At 38.4% G+C, this 16,519-nt stretch overlaps 1 long non-coding RNA gene across 1 annotated transcript in view; it reads left to right on the top strand.

Moving 5' to 3' along the window:
* Window positions 1-284: 284 nt before the first annotated feature.
* The window catches only part of LOC142871380 (uncharacterized), a 47,724-nt gene continuing 31,489 nt past the window's right edge, over window positions 285-16,519 (top strand). The window contains exon 1 of the long non-coding RNA XR_012919629.1: window positions 285-390. This is a non-coding gene — a long non-coding RNA (uncharacterized LOC142871380). The remainder of the gene's footprint in view (window positions 391-16,519) is intronic.

Genomic DNA, 16,519 nt, shown 5'->3' with positions numbered 1-16,519 from the left:
AGGCACAGCTGGGACCAAATTCTGCTTCTATCCCCTTAATAGCTTTAAGGTCTCAGGAAGTGATTCTACTTTTTTGGGTCTCGGTCTCAGGTTACTAATCAGTGAAAAAAGAGAATAATAAGACCTATCTGGTAGGAGTGGCTGTGGCTTATAGATCACCCAGTTCCTCACAGGCATTTAGTAAATGATACCAAATACATAGCCAGTAGGGTTTGAAAAGATGCAATAGCATAAAAATTCAATTTATTCTCCTGTATTCTCACTTCCTGTCCCAGAAGAAAAGACTCCCCAGGAAGGGAGCCTGTTCAGGGCTGCTGTGGGCTACAAACTTGGGTGAAATCCACCTTGCTTTATCATCCCGTCGATGATTGAAAGAAGGGGTCTTCATATGTGAGTGGAATATTTTTTATGTCCGCAAGAAATTGCTTGTCTCCTTTCTGGATTTTTCTTTTTTTTTTTATTATGGTAAAATATATGTAACACAACATTTACCATCTTAACCATTTAAAAATATACAGCTCAGTGGCATTAAATACATTCACATTTTTTTGCAACCATCACCACCATCAATCTCCATAACTTTTTCATCTTCCCCGACTGAAACTCTATACCCATCAAACAATAAGTCTCAATTCTCACCTCCCTCCAATCCCTGACAACCAACATTCTCCTTCTGTCTCTATGAATTGACCACCCTACGTACCTCATATAAGAGGACTCAGACAGAATAGTTGTTTTATGACTGGCTTATTTCACTTAGCATAATGTCTTCAAGGTTCATACATGTTACAGCACGTGTCTGAATTTCTTTCCATTTTTTATTGTGATAAAACACACATGACATGAATTTTATCATCTTAACCATTTTTTAAGTGTAATGTTCAGTAGTGTTAAGTGTATTCACATTGTTGTGAAACAGAGCTCCAGAATTTTTCCATTTTGCAAAACTGAAACTCTATATCTACTAAACAACTCTCTTTTTCCCCTCCCCCTAGCCCCTGGCAATCACCGTACTACTTTCTGCTCCTATGTATCTGACTACTTTGGATACTTCATATTAAGTGGAATCATACAGTCTTTGTCTTTTTGTGACTGATTTATTTAATTATTTATAAATTAAATAATTTATTTTACTTAGTATAATGTCTTCAAGTTCTAGCTATGTTGTAGTATGTGACAAGATTTCCTTCGTTTTTAAGGCCGGATAATATTCCATTGTATGTATATGTCATATTTTGTTTATTCATTCATCCACCAATGAACATTTGGGTTATTTCTACTTCTGCCTTCCGTGAATAATATTGCTATGGACATGGGTGTATAAATATCTCTTTCTGCATTCTTTCTTGATGAGTGCCTGTGGCTTTCTTTGTTTATTCATTCATCATATGCATATGATGAATGAATGCCTACCATATGCCAGGCACAGTTCTAGGTTTTGAGATATCTCAGTGAGCCAGTCAAACAGAAGCCTCTTCCCTCATGATGTCTATTCTTCAATGAGGGAAGACATTACATGAAACATAAAAAATTATGTAAGATTATATGTATCTTGGGAAAAAATAGGGCAGAGCTAGAATGAGATGAATGGGCTTGGGATTTTAAATGGGATGCTCAGGATAAACTTCAATGAGAAGTGGCATTTGAGCAGAAATTTGATGGAGATTAGGGTGGAATACCCAGAAAGTAAGTACTATTCAGCCATCTAAGAAAAGTAAAGAGAGTGTCAATTTAAGTAATTTCTTAACCAAAATTAGAAATGTGTAAAGAATTGAGTTTCTAGGGTTATGTCAGTGATGATCTTCTCTCTGATAGACATCATTTAGTATGATTTGTAAACAGAGTACAGCTTGTAGCAGGTGCAAGGCTCTGTGTTTACCTAACTCCTTCATCCTCTTCCTGGGCTCACAGGAAGACTAATTTTGCCAGCCTCCTATGTCTAAGTGGGATGACGTGATTATTCTGGATAAAAGAATGCAGATAGAATTCAAGCAGGTCACCAGGAAAACCTCCCAGTGGTCTTTCACATTCCCTTATTCAAATTCTCTCTCTCTCTCTCTCCCTCCCTCCCTCTCCCTTTCTCTCTTCCCCTCCTCATCTCCCCACTCTTTTGGCTGGATGGAGGCAGAGGATTCAGGGAAAGGACTGCAAGGCCCTAGGAAACTGAGAAACCACAGGAAGAAACCTGAGCCGTGGCGTTGCCATATGGAACAGAGTCCCCTGTTGGATTGATTAGATTATGATGTGAATATGAAGTAATCTTTTTTTTATGGATGTAGGCCATTGAGATTTTGGGCTGCTTGTTATAGCAATTAGCCTATCCTAACACTTACCTCATCTTAACACATAGTTGAAGCCAGCTAGAAGCTATTTCTTTTCAGGTTACATGTAAAGCAAACATCCTAGATTAAGCCCAGTGTATACAACTCCCTAGAAAGGTGCTGTTGCTGCTTTTCTTGGACAACTTTCTGCTGCTACCACCTGAGGTTTGCTGGGTGGTGAGAGAACAAGGACTTCCCTATAGTGAAAAAGATCCTAGATTCACAGTCTTTTAATGCTGTGAATGCTTCTCCTCTCTGCACACAACCTCCCATGCACAGAGCCACAAGCCCTATATTCGCCTGAGTTAGAAGCAGCATTGTCTTCCACCTTGCTAGAGAAGAGTAGCCCATCTCTGCCAGTGAATGACACAGAGAACTGAGATGTAAGATGATACTTGTCCTTTTCCAGATCAACCTCTACCTTATCTCATTACCACTGGATTAATAATTAGGATCAGCTCTAAGCATAGCCTGAGCAGTCCCTGCTGCAGGAACAGACAGCTTTCTTCTGAAAGAACTGCAGGGTCTCACTAATATGTACTGATAAGAACCTGAGAACACACATGGGACTGGGTCTTGACAGTGTTGGACCGAGAGAAGTGGAATGTAAAGTTCTATAGGGGAGCATTTATTGGCCTAGGAGCACCTTCCGATGAATCAGGATTTAACTCCCTGGCAAGGACAATTAATACATTTCCGGCCAGGTTCTTTGGTGCTTAGATATGATAAGTTACAATAAATGAGGTAACACATGGAGAAAAGAGTCAGAAGGGCACATTAGAATTCATTTGTTATATGACACCAGAGAATCTAACAAATACCTATGTTCCTAAGGAAGGTCCAGAAGATAATTCAGCCCCTTTACTAAGATAATAAGGAATGCACTAGTGAGGGAGGCACTGGCTTCACTGATGTCAATGGTGGCTGTCCTCTGTAGGCCTAGGTCCATGCCCCCTTACCCCATCTGATTCCAGCACAGACCCCAGGATGGCACACTGCAACTTGTCAGTGGACAGTCCCTGTGAATGGCCAATGCCCCACCTCTCACATGCACCAGAGCATCTGTCTGCCTTTTTGCCTTAGGATGCTCTCCAAAATTTGCTCACCCTGCATAGATGAAATCTGGAAGTATGGGGAGGTTAATGCCTTAGGGGGTTGTGATAGTTAATGTTATGTGTCAACTTGACTGGGCTAAGGGACAGCCAGATAGCTAGAAAGACATTATTTCTAGGTGTGTCTGTGAGAGTATTTCCAGAAGAGATTGGCATTTGAATCAGTAGACTGAGTAAGAAGATTTACCTGACCAATGCGGGTGGGCATCATCCAGCCCCCTAAGGGCCCAGATAGAACAAAAATGCCAAGGAAGGGTGAATTCTCTCGGTCTCTCCTTGACCTGAGGCATCTTCTCCTGCCCTTGAACATCAGAACTGCTGGTTCTCAGGCCTTCAGATTTGGACTGAATTACACCACCAGCTTTCCTGGTTCTCCAGCTTACAGACAGCAGATTGTGGGACTTTTCAGCCTCCGTAATTATGTGAGCCAATTCCAATAATAAATCTCCTCATCTACATATATATGATGCAGGCATGAACTTCAATGAATGAGGAACAGAAGTTAATGAATAAATTCCCCAGCCTCTCTGTCCTCAGTGGAACATGCTGAGGCACATTCTCCATGGTTCCTTTAAGGATCTGTGGTGGGACTGAGTCTCTGATGCCCACAGCACTAACAAGTCACTTTATATCGGCCTTTCACCTTTTCTGTGTCTCTCAGCAACCTCACTCATGTTCCTTGGGGTCCTCTTCTAATTAAACTACCATACCCCAGTCCTTTTCTAGGTTTTGCTTTCAGAGGATCCCAAACTAAGGCTCTTCTGGGTTAGACTTTTAAAGTATTAAAATTCAAGACCAGATAGCATGGTATGCTGGGCATTGGTTATTCTACAAAAATATCCTTATTCAGAAAACATATCCTAGCCCAGCATTAAATGATTAATATTAACATTATCAAAACTCTACACTCACCCTCTCTATCCCAAATCCATTTAGAGGAGAGGCAGTATTTTTCCTGTAAGATATTTTCCCAAAGTCCTCATGGAGTCCTTGATGGCAAAGCCAGGCAAAGCTTACAATATGTGTGAGCAAATAGCCAGAACTACTTTATTTTATAAAGAGTGGTTATTAAAAGCAATAAGGGGACCTAATTAGAAGCCTAGTGCAAATGGTGGTAATTGCATTTTTTCATGTGTTTTAGCACATATAAGTGCTTAGCTTTAATTCTCCACACTAAATCCCATTAAATGTCTGCACTGCCATTTGCTAAAATGTGCCTTTCCTAAGTTATTGTCATTCTTATTTATTCTGTGGCTGACTCTTTTTCATTCTGTAAAACATTAGACGGCCCTGTTTCCCCCTGTATCAGAAAGAAATCTTTACCTGTTTAGGTCCTAGATCTTGAAATATTCTGACAAACCCCAAGCCTTGCTACTTCATTTGAACAGCTTCTGAACCCCATTTCCTCCACATATCTTCTGAGGAGCACAAAATCGCACCAACTCCAGCCTCTCTAAATTCGGATTTCCTCAAAGCCCTCCTTTCCTGACCTCCCATGAGAGGCAGCCCTTGGCAGGTACTGAGATTCAGACTGGTTGTTCACATGCCTCTTTGTCCTTTAAGCCTCTCCTCAAAGTGTTGAGGAGCTTTGGTTGGAAATTCTTCGACATCAAAAATAATGTCTTTGCAATTCAGTTCCTAGCACAAGGACATGCATGGAGAAACACTTAGTCTAAGTCATTCCTATGAAGATCAAGCCAGATGTAAATGCAGGGAACACAGTTATTTGCTTTGAGTTAATATTAGAAGGTTCAGTAGGCAGGTTCACATGATTCTAATAAACTTCATAATACTTAGGAGCCAAAAGTAATTTAAAAACACACAGTAAGTTATATGACATGGAGAATCACAGAACCAACCATATTCCAATATAATGTTGATTGTTCTTTAGGGCCTAAAGCATAGTAATATCCTAGATCCACTGCCAGTGGCACTCTTTGTGTCTATACAGCCCTTGAGGGTATCCAAAAAAATGATGGCATTGGATGGAGACATATCCACTAAGTTAATCACAGAATGTTAAACACAGACAGGATGATACGGATTATCTGATTCAACTCCCTGATTTTGCATTTATGGACACTGTCATAAAGAGACTTGCTTAACCACTTCGGTACGAGCGTCAACTATAATTGATAGCCACAGATGAACGCGCACAGCCCAGCGTCGACTTTAGCTGACAGCCGTAATATGAAGGCGCACAGCCGAGCATTGACTTTAGCATTAATAACAAAACTTCTACAACAGTACTCCAAATCAAGGCAATACAACTCTTGTACTGCATCAGAAAATCTCATGCGTTTTAGAGAAAGACATTTTCCAGCACCTTACAATAGTGATAAAACAAAAAGGAAAAATCCATTAAGAAGATGTATGCTCAAAAAATAATAAAAGGCGTAGTACTAGATACTATTGTAAACAGTGTAATGTTGACCTATGTGTAGCCTCATGCTTCGAAATTTATCATACCAAAGAATAAAATTTATTGTAATATTCAAAAACTTGCCTTATTTCTTTATGATATGAATGAAATAAAACTATAATTTTGAATTGACTTTTCTAATTTTTCATTTATCAAAATAAAATTGTGAACATTTAAAAATAACGTAATAAAAAATGTATATGTTACCTATTCTGATTTATATTACAAGTGAAGCTGCCTGTAAAGTAAAACAAGCTTTCAGTGCTTTAAAGCTTTCCTCATCACACAAGAGCAAAATAGATCCGTCATCAAAGCACAGCACAAACTATCATGCGGACTGTGAGTGCCGGCTTTGGGCAAGGTTTCGCGGCCGGTGAGCACCCTACGGAAGTGGTTAAGGCACCTGGGTAGTTAGTGGCATAGTGAGTCTTCTGACTCATAGGCCCATGCCCTTCTACCACACTGTGTGGATCTGGGAAGTGCCTGTTGAGTCTTCTCAATTTGCAAACTTATCAGGAAGCCAGGAAAGACTTCTAAGGACTTATATAAAGAAAAAAATTCTAAAATGCAAAGTAAAGTTTTATGAGTAAAAATATTCACTTTGGGCTATTAATATCTAAATATAGACTATAAAGGAATAGTTAAGTAAATAATAGGATAATTATACAATATTATAGTGTACAGCCATTAACGGTACTCTACAAAAAATTTTCTAATACCCTCAAGAAAAGCAGGATACCAAATTTGTATGTGTAGTATTATTTTAACTGTGTTAACACATATATATCTACATAGAAGGAAACAGACAAAAGCATACTAAAATGGTAACTGTGATTATTTATATATCTTTGGATGCTAAAACTAGGCATTGACTTTTTATTTTTATTTTTAAAATAACATTCACACAGTTGCCATAATGCTTTTCTAACAGGAAGAAGAAGGGAGAGAACTTAAAATATACTAGCAAGACTAATCAAAGATTATAAATTTTTATATGAAAGACAGTTTTCAATGACTACATCAATCTTTGAAAGGAATAGACGCATTATCAGGACCAGCCAGACTTTTAATCATAACAGTGTGCTACCTTGGATTTTTGACATGTCACGCACAAAGGATTTAACATTAGAAAGCATCAACTGGTTTGTGACCCTGACAAGAAAGCTATTAAACTTTCAGATTTTCTTTTATTCCTTATTATTTATTTTTTTACTTTAGGTTCAGTGTTATTTTTCCCATTCCTTAAAATTCATCCATAAACTACAGGTTATCTTGATTCTCTTTTGTGTGATGGTATGAAAATCATGGTCATTGTGTTAGTTTGAGTCTTCTGAGAAGCAGTTGCGAGATTAGCTATGCAAGAGATTGACTGAGGTCATGCTGATGGCAGATCAATGTGTAGAGAGCAGGAGTAGGCAGAGAGACAGGAACAAAGGTCTGATCCCTGAGGAAGCCAGCCCATCAGGTAGTTCTTGAGCCAAAGTACCCATTTAAGGACAGTCTTTGTCTGTGCAGCTATAACAGAATATCTGAGACTGTATTATTTAGAAAAAACCAGAAATTTATTTCTCCACAGTTCTGGAGGCTGGAAAGTCTAATATTAAGGTGCTGGCATCTGGTATTTGGTAAGGGCCTTTTTGCCATGTCCTTACACAGTGGAAGAAGGAAGAGAGCAAACCCACTCCTGAAAGCCCTTTTCATAGGGCCCCAACCCATCACGAGGGAGGAGCCCCTCATGACCTAATCACCTCCCCGGTGCCCCATCTACCAATACCATCATCTTGATGATAAGGTTTCAACATGAATTTTGGAGGGGGGAGCACAGTCAAACCACGTCCAGGACTGTTATATCTCATAGGAATGGAACTGTATTTGTGCTTCAATGTGCTCAGTCATTGGCTAGGAGCAGCCATGGGAATTGTGGCCTCAGTACAAACAATGGTGGTGCATTCAGAAGGGCAGCCATCAGGATGTAAATGAGACGCCAGTCGTGCTCATCACATTAGGATATCTGAGTGGCACAAGTTCAGGGGTTATAAAGTGCACATTATAAGATGGATGGGTGGAGAGTTCCCTGAGTCACTGAAACACAGAATAAGTGACCTTGACATTTCCTTCAAGTTCATTGCTATATGCAGCTGTGCCAAGAGGCAATGCCTAAAGCAACTTCGAGTAAAGCACATTTGAATTTGTGGGCTGATAATGCATATCATTTTTAAATTGCCTCACAGATATAGAAATAGTATTGCCTGCATATTTAAACTTCTCTGGATGAACTTTGGCTGGGGACAGGCAACTGATCTATTCTAATGTACTTCAGTTTTGTTTTTGCTAATTAGCTATTTCAGGTAAATATAATGAAGATAATAATATATTATAAATGAGACACCAGTTCAACACATTGCACAGTATTTCCTTTGGAAGTATTGGCTCAGCAGAGACTATAATTACTGGAAAGCAAAAATGTAAAGCTGTCATACAAACTGAAGTGTTTCTACTGTTTCTCTGAGGCATTTAATCAATTCAGCCAAAGCAATCAACAAAACCAGTTGTTTATTGGTGAACATTCCAAATCACTTAATGATTAACTGGGTTTCTTCAGATTTAATTGACTAGATGTTGAACTGCTGTGATAACATAAATCAGCATGCCCAAATGGCTCTTAAGGTGGCAAGACTGCAGAAAATTCACTAGAGCTAATATTAATGAGTAAACCTCTATTTTCTCTCAATTATTTTATACTTGATACAAAAACACAATTGAATTGTAAAATGGTGAAAACAATCAGGAAGGCTGGATAATATAATACTGATTTTTAAATTTTTAAATTAATTTTTTAAATTAAATTTTTAAATTAAATTTTTAAATTTTTACTGATTTTTAAAATTTCCTTGCTATAAGTGAGGGGTGACTGTATTTTTGAATCTTGTCTCTGGGATCCTCTTCATCAGGGTACCTTTGCATTTCCAGGGAACAACAGACCCTGTATTCCCCGCTCATTGTACAAGCTCAATGACTATTTCTTTACTTGATTTGTGTTACTCTAGAAAGACCAAAGAAGAACTAGACCATTTCAGTCTGTGATTCATTCCTGAAGTGTGGTTCCTGGACACAGCAGCATCAGCATGTTCTTGGGAACTTTTTAGAAATGCAAATCCACAGGCCAATCCCAGACCTACTGAATCCAGCACTTTGAGGATGAGGCCAGCAATTTGTGTTCTAAAAATCCATTCAGGTGATGCTGATGCATGCCAGGAGGAAGTCTGGCTAACACTATTTCCCATGGTGTGTTCTTTAGAAGGGTATTCTAGGGCATATTAACAAGTGTTATGCAATGAAGGCGTTCCTTGTTTGAATAAGTTTGGGAAATTCTGAGCTAAAAAAAAGTTAAGTAGAGGCAATAGACCATGCCTCTTCACAGAGGTTCCCTACAGGACATTTCTCCTTATACAGGCACCTGGTTAATGTCCCACAAATAGCACATCCCATGCTCTTTCTCCCAAGAACCTCATTCTCCACCTCTCTCAGCCATTCAGAGAAATGGCTCAGAGAAACTTCTCTCAGTCCAAAGTCCACCTTTCTTTTATCCACCCCAGGAAGGGGAAAACTTAGTGTGGTTGGATGTCCCATCATTTCTACTGAAAGACAATTATGGTAATGGATGGGCAACATATTAACAAAAGTCTGAGTTATGCAGTCATAAAAATAATTACCTCTTTGGGACAACATTCAATTCAGTCTGTGTGTGTGTGTGTGTGTGTGTGTGTAAAAGACATTTTTCTTCAAGGACACAGTTTTTCTAAAGACATATCCAATTCCTATTACTAAACAACTGAACATCTCAGTCTGAAGCATGTATATTTGTATCACTTCAGTGGCTCAGGACTTTCCCAAATTTAATATGAAGCTATTTGTTTTACATCTATCTGCAGTGCAAAACCTAACAAGGATATGCCTACAGAATAGATTCCAGTTTCCACTTTAGCACGCAGAAATTGGTTATGAACTCCCAGGTGGCAGTTTTCCAGTTTGGGCAACTTATTCAAACAATACTTCCAGCAACAAGAAGAAACTGCAGGTAGCTTAAATATTCTGGTTTGCCACTGATATAGGGGCTACTCAGTAAGACTTAAATGAGAGAGTCCAAATTACCTTTTCAATTAAGAAAAAAATGCAATATATTCCAATGCTATAAAATATTAGTTTAATTCAATAATGAAAAATGAAGAATCTAAGATAAAAAGTTAATTGTTGGCTCAATGTTCTATACCAAAGAACAACGAGATCAAGCATGCAGAAGAGAGGATTATTCCAGTTTCTACAAAACAACGTTGTATTTTTTGTTTGCCTTTGCTTGGGTCAAGATATATCCCCATATGACGAACTATTATACAAACCTCTAATGGTCATGTAGGGAAGAAGCTTTCCAAAGCCCAGACTCTAATGAAGGCTGATAAAATCTGGGTGAGATAGAACTTGGAGAATAACTCAAGCATGACATCAGACTTAAAACCTCTTAAAGGAACACACCCAATTATGCCAAGTTGCTTGTACCCAGTTGTAATGAGACCAATTCGGTTCTGAAGAAGAAAAGGCATTAATTTAAGAATTGTTGGCATGGCAAACAATAGATGACGTCTCATCCCTTTACATCCTATAATAAGTGTGTGTCATCCCAGCTTTTTGTCTAGTTCCTCTGACTCAAATTCATGCATTGTTAAAAACTTATTAAAATGCATTGAATCAGGGCACTGCAGGCAACAAAAATAGAGGCAGTTTTTGATGCCAAGCCAAATAATTTTGGCTTTTTTTTCCAATGTGCATGTAAACAAACTGGCAGGCATCTTTGCATACGAATGGAAAATTATTCATAAAGGGGGATGATGACTGAGGTTCTGAGAACAGTTACCACTGCAGGGGATTAACTCTTACTGACAAATGTTGTCTGTGGAGGGCTGTTCCTTCGCTTAGTGTCATGTCACATTAGCAAACATTTCATTTCATGTTGTCCACCACTAAACACAAAATTCTTATGGAAATTACCATAATTAAAACCCAAGTCTTTCAAAGCAAAAATATTAACCCTTTACTATATTCTGTTTCTTCTTTCTCCACAAACAAAGGAGGGAAAGATGTAGGATTATTGTCCTAATAGAAGTTTGGAGTCAGACCTTAAAAAATGATCATCAATAAGGCAGTCATATCTATTAGATAAGGGGTGTGAAGCACCAAAAACTCTTATGGGCCAAGACAACCTGAACCCAGGGAGATGAGAGCAGTACAAATATAACTGGAATTTAAATGTGCTAATACATGGTAATGGTTTTGTTTTAATTAGATGAGGGGTTATACATTCTAATTAATCCTTACAGCAAGTCACACAATCAAAGTTTTAGTTGTAGCAGAGACTGTTAGATGCCCCCCAAATATCTGTCCTCCCCATTCTGTAGTCATATCATTTGTAGCTGGGTACATGGCCTTCAAGTTTGTTAACACATCCCAGGCTCCCTTATGAGCCAGGTGTAGCCTATAACTAATTTCTGACTGCAGAGATTCATAAGAAACTATGTGTACATTTTTCAGGCTATGCCCCTAAAGAGTAGGAGCATGTTCTCTACTTCCCCTTTCTCCTTTCCACTGACTGAAATGTGGATGAAAATTTAGATATAGGTGAGGGCCATGTCTTAGTGACCATGACCAGGAAGAGAGGATGCTGGGTCCCAGGTCCTTGGTGTTGCCATAGAAGCCCCAACTATGCACATATAATTTAAAAAAATATACTACTTTTATTTAAATAAACTATTAGATTATCTGTTATAGAAGTTGAATGTATATTCTAATAAATACAAGGTATGTTTGTTAAAAATGAAAGATATAAGTCTTCCAGTCCTTTATAGCAACAGTTGATAAATTATGGCCGCAGGCCAAATCTGGCCTGATGCATGTTCTTGTAAACAAAGTTTTACTGAAGCACAGCTATGTTTGTTCATTTTGTATTGTCTCTGGCTGTCTTCCCACTACATCAGATTTGAGGAGTTGTGACAAAGACCGTATGGCCCACAGAGTTTAAAATATTTATTATCTAGTCCATAACAGAAAAAGTGTTCCTGTCATAGAGGGAAAGAAAAAGAAAAACTAGTTTATTCAGTAAAAGTCAAGAAAGAGGGAGAAACAACAGCAAATAGGAAACAATGGAAAATGAAGACTTTAAAAAGTCAAGAATATGACTAAATATATTGGTAGTTAAAATAAATGTGAGTGGGCTAAATTCCTTCACTAAATATGTTCACATTTGTCAGGTAAGACAATGAGTCAAGCCTGGAATTGTCAGGAAATTTGGGACATTCAGATAAAGCATAAGAGAACTGCAGAGCAGCAACAACAGAAGAGATTTGGTGCAAGTAGAATTTTCCCAGAAAAGGAAGAACTTTCAGGAAATTCTGTGTGCAAAATTCTAGGTAGCTGCTAGTAAGCTAAGAGACAATAATCATTTTAGGCAAAAAGCAAGAAACTGAGAAAAACCAAACTTGCTCCTTGAGTAGCCAAAGGGCTGTTGGTATTATCAGGGCAGGGTGGCTATGAAAGAGGAGAAGTGATGTAAAAATCAATTCCATCAAAGAACACAGGTCAAGTTCAACTAAATGAGATCAAGTGCTTGGGAATCACCTAATTATTATATGGTGTCTATTGTGCCATTCTCTTACATTTAGTAAAAAACTCTGTCCTTAAGTATCTTGGGAGGCTAAGGTAGGAGGATCGCTTGAGCCCAGGAGTTTAAGGTTGCAGTGAGCTGCGATGACACCACTGCACTCTAGCCTGGGCAATGGAACAAGACTCTGTCTCAAAAAAAAAAAAAAAAAAAAAAAAAAAAAAGGAATTGCATGTTCTAGGGATAGCCTAAGGTGAAATAACCAAGTAGGTATACTTTGTCTTCAATACCTCTCACTCTTTTTGGTCTTTCTTTTTCTCTTTTTGTAGTTACCCTTCTCCCTACATTTCTTATGACCCCGTTAGTGTATGTGTCAACTTGACTGGACTAAGGGATGCCCAGCTAGTTGGTAAAACATTATTTCTGGGTGTGTCTGTGAAGGTGTAACTGGAATAAATTAGCATTTGAATTGGGAGACCAAGTAATGAAGATCCTTCCTCAATGTGAATGGGTATCATCCAATCTATTGAGGGCCCAAATAGAACAAAAAGGTAGAGGAAAGGTGAATTCACTCTCGTTTTGAGTTGGAACATCTATTTTCTCCTCCCAATGGATGTTGAAGGTCCTAGGGTTTTCAGACTCTGGGACTTACACCCACCATTGCTCCCGTTCTTAGGCCTTCAGACTTGAAGTGAATTATCTCACCAGCCTTCCTGGTTCTCCAGCTTGCAGACAGCAGATCATGGCACATCTGCCATAATAACCACATGAGCCAATTCCCAATTCCCATAATAAATCTCTCTCTCTCTCTGTCTCTCTCTGTCTCTCTCTGTGTGTATATATATATATAGTGTGTGTGCATGTATTAATATATATATATATTAATATATATCCTATTGGTTCTTTTTCTAGAGAACCCAGACTAATATAGACATCACAGGCTGGCATTCATTGCCACTTGTTCCTATGACAGTCTAGCTTTTTATGTCAAATTCCCTTATAGCTCCTTTCTCTCTAAACTTTGCTGGAGGTAATCTGCTTAAAGTAGATTGAGTTAATGTATTTAATTAATATTAATGTTAAATGTTTTAATGAATGCATTGGTGGCCTCACTGTGTTTTATTTTGAGGCTATAACTTCAGATTTCTCAAAGGTTAATATAATCAATGGCCATGTGAAGAATGAGTTTCATCTTTTCCTAAATGACTGTTGAAAAAAGTTTGTTCTCTTGTTTCCTACATACAAAAGTCTCTTTTAAGAATTTAGTACCAGAAAAATACCTTTTTCCTGACAAACTGATGTCTTTTAAGAGTTGAGAATCATATAATGAATTATAGTGAAAATTTTATTTGATTGGCTTCAGGAAACTTGGAGCTCAATTAATGTTTAAGCATGATAATGATGTCAGTTTAGGTTTGAAACATATTCCTTTCTTTCTGTGGGCTCTATAATAATGGTATAAGAGTAAGGATCTTTTAAAATATGGATTGCCTCATATTTTCTTAGAAATAAGCAGAATATGAAATACAATTTTGATTTAAAAATGTTATTATTTCCAGAGCATATTTGCAGTTTCTCAGAATCACATGGAAACAAATGACATAACCTCCAAAGCAGGGGTTATGATGATAACCTAAGACATGACACCACCTTGGGTGGGGATTATTTTGGGCTGTTGGTCTTTTGGTGTCCCTCAAATCACACTCTTAGGAAGTTTCTTTTACAGGCCCACCTTTAGGCCTTGCCTAGGGAGACACTGCTTATGTTGACTGTGTTTGGAAGAGAGAGTTTGGTAAATGCCTCCTGGGAGCTAGGATAGTTGGCTTGAAAGAACTATTCAAGAGAAGGTGAGAAGCATGTCAGTTTGTAATCTAGTCTAGCCTGGAAGGTTATGCAGGAAGACCCCAGGAAGGGAGGGGATGAAGGGGAACTTATCAACAAACTCCTCTGATATAAATATTCAAACCTAGTTTTCATTGGTCTGAATGCTATTTTCGTGTCTGAAATGATGTCCTGTGGGGGGAAAAAAATCAAGGCAACTAGGGCATGCCTGTGCACACCTGGGATTTTATAATAGTTCTAGTTCTAAGTAAAGGTTCTGTTTCTTTTCTTCATCCTCCCCACAACCTAATTCCCATCTAGTTCCCTCTTAACTTAGAAGAAAACCTTCATTTAAAAAGAACCTTTGCTGTGGATCTCCTTTACATGATGTAAAATGGCCTCTTTTAGAATTTAATTCTGCACAGCTGGACAAGCAAGTGGGGGGCGATGCAGGTTGCCACAGAAACTGCTGTTGGTGCTAGGATTCTTTATACTTTGCTCCTAAAAATAAGATGTGAAATGTACTGAGGGTGTGATTAGCGAAGCACAGAAGGGAATTTCTAAAAGGAGAGCCAAGCCTCCCGCCCCCACAGGAACGGGGGTGTTCTTCATAGCTGGAGGACAGGACATAAATCCGGGAGCAGATGCTCAACATGGTTCCTCCCTCAAAAGGTGCAGGGAAAGACAAATGGGAGAAGTAGCTTTTGAAGAAGAAAACAGTCTTCAATCAAGCATAATTCACATAAATTTTAAGGTTCACATGTCCTGAAATTACCCAGGAAGTAAATAGAACTGTTCTCCCTAACCCACAGAAAAGCCATAGAAATTTAGCAGGAGACTGTATCAGAAGTAGTCTAGTGTCCTGCCCAGCACAGGAGGCTGTCACATACCACCTTTGCCAGATGGTCCCTTGGTCAACTTGGACATATTCAGTGACCTTCACTTCCTTAGGAAACATCTGACAACTGGAATCTCTCTCTAAGTATTGCTGGAGTCTGCCTTTCTATAACTTCCACTCATTTGCCCTTGTTTACCTTCTGGAGCACCCAAGAATCAACTGTCACATTATTTTAATTTTTTTACTTAATACAATAATTCTTAATTTAATACCAAAACAGAGCAATTAGCCCAGGATGTCCATTCACCCTGGAGCCTGACCAAACTGACAGTTTCATAGATCTCTAGCTTCAGTGCAAAAGGAAACACTATTAAAGCTTTATCTTTTCATGGTTACATGAAGAAAATTCTTATGTATTTCCCAAGAAGGGCTGTGTGTGATTCAACATCTACTATGTACCAGGAACTGTGCTAAGTGCATACATTATTTTGTTTGATCTGGTTACATGAGCAAAGTACCTTTATCATCCCATTTTATAGAGGAAATTCAGTTCAGTCTGAATGGCAGCATCTTCATGGGTGTGTCCACAAAGTAGAGTGGTAAGGGTGTAGACTTCAGAGTCAGATGAGGTTGAGCTTGAATACCAGTTCTTCCGCTTGCTAAATCTGTGATCTTGCATAAGTTATATAACCTCTCTGAACTTCGGATTTCTCATCCCTAAAAACTGAGATAATAAAATGTCATGAGTTATCAGAAGTAAAAAAAATTATATGCTCAAAATGTCAAATGTATAGTGGGTGCTCAATAAACCATAGTTCTCTTCTTTCCTTCCCTTGCACTCTTAGGCATTGCACTGTTATTGTATGGAAAAGCTGTCAATCAAAAGTCACCTTCAATCCATCTGCAACCAAGCCTGGAAAAACTACCTGTATAAGCATTTAAGAGTCAATCTGAACAAATAAACCACTAAATGAATAAATCCCTTTGCAAGCAGAATATAGTGAAACAATATGAGCAGCTAACATAAAAGAATTTACCTCTCCTAGGAAGTGATACAGATATTTCATTGACAATTAAAATGGAACAAAAAAATTAGATACGTACATACCATTGAGGAAAAGGTTGAGACAGACTTTGTGCCAGGTCTAAAATTCCCTGCTATGACTACCACCTCCCATCCTTATATCTTTCCTAGTATTCACTGCCCCTCACCTCTTCTTTATATCCCTAGAGAGATAGACAGCTAGTTCTTGTGCTCAAAGCCCGTTGCTCCTTTATTTCTACTCAGCTGGACCTCATGAATAGCTTTTTCAGTGAAATGGACTCCTTTTCTCATGGTCAGCTCCCTCCCTAGGC

This window comes from Microcebus murinus, chromosome 6, assembly GCF_040939455.1.
Source record: "Microcebus murinus isolate Inina chromosome 6, M.murinus_Inina_mat1.0, whole genome shotgun sequence".
Lineage (NCBI taxonomy): Eukaryota > Metazoa > Chordata > Mammalia > Primates > Cheirogaleidae > Microcebus > Microcebus murinus.
The sequence above is the reverse complement of the archived record's forward strand: the minus strand, read 5'-3'. Positions and strand labels throughout refer to the sequence as shown.